Here is a 1,320-nt window from a genome sequence, read left to right as displayed (position 1 = left end):
ATTTTCCAGACCCGAACAGAAATTGATTACTGAAAATAATAGATAAAATATAAAATTTTCTCTTAGGAAACGTTTGGTAACTATTTGGACATTATAAAAATTTACCTTTAGTAACAATTTTGGTGGCAGACAAAACCTATCTGTTCTTTCAACTGAAAAACTCCTCATAATATCACTCTTTTCATATATATTTTTTGTAATTGCTTATCAAATCTTTTAAACTCGAATTCTAAACGAAATGACATATTCCCAGATTCTAGTCAACTGAGGCTACTCTTCTCAACCGATTTACCATTCTAAAGCAGCTCATAAGAGGTGGAGAATGCCTCCTCATAGATTTTTGATAAATAAATGATTTCTTATTTGTTACATACTGATATTCTTATTTTATCTGTTTTTTATGCATAAGAATCTAGAATGCTGCCTAGTCGTGTAGCAAAATGCTCAAGCATATTCTTGATCACTCGTCGAGATCTTGCAGCATGAAGCACATACAACAAGGGCCACTTGGCTCTTTCTTTATCCGTACAGTTTCTGTGTACTTCTGTCAGAAAGAGCTACGGTGAGAGAGGAGGTTGGCTTTACAGTTACTTGAATCAACGGAAAACTAGAACTAGAAACAACCAACAAAAATCAATTTAAGAATAGTTTGCAACCAAACAAGCATGCAGAAATCAAGGGTTGGTGCACATTTAAGGATTCTGTGATTATGAAGGGTTTTTCAAGATATAAGGAATTAAAAAGAGAGTTTTATCGATTAGGTTATATTTACGCGGTAGATAAAGTTCAATTATTTTTTTATTTATTTGGGAGTTATTTCAGTAGGATTAGCAGATATTTTTGAATGTGCCATAATTTGATGAAAGATTATATAAAACCATCAAATGTTCTTTAAAGTTTAGGTCTCAGAATCAGTTTTGACTGTTTGGATCAAATAATCTGCTTTGAAAATCGAGAAAAACTCATCGAAAGTTTCGAGTTCACAAGGCCATCATTTATCTAAATAATCGATCCATTCCGTTAATCTTCTATAACAGCAACAGCAGTATCTTAAAGGAAATGAAAGACTAGAGTTGGAATATCAAGCCATGGTGCCAAAATCTCAATTTCGTGGATAAAGCTTCATATTGAGATATAATGTATTATCTACGTATTGTGTTCACAATATTTGTTTCTTTTTTTGTTCCTTACAGTCATTTTATATTTATGTATCTTTCAACCATACATAGTCTTCTTCATACTAATTTATTATTATGGATTATTTAGCAGATAAATTGTTTAAGCTATTAATAAATGAATATGAAGCCAATCTCTCATCCG

This window comes from Limulus polyphemus, unplaced genomic scaffold, assembly GCF_000517525.1.
Source record: "Limulus polyphemus unplaced genomic scaffold, Limulus_polyphemus-2.1.2 Scaffold1700, whole genome shotgun sequence".
NCBI classification, from domain to species: Eukaryota; Metazoa; Arthropoda; class Merostomata; order Xiphosura; family Limulidae; genus Limulus; species Limulus polyphemus.
Note: the sequence above shows the minus strand (reverse complement) of the source record.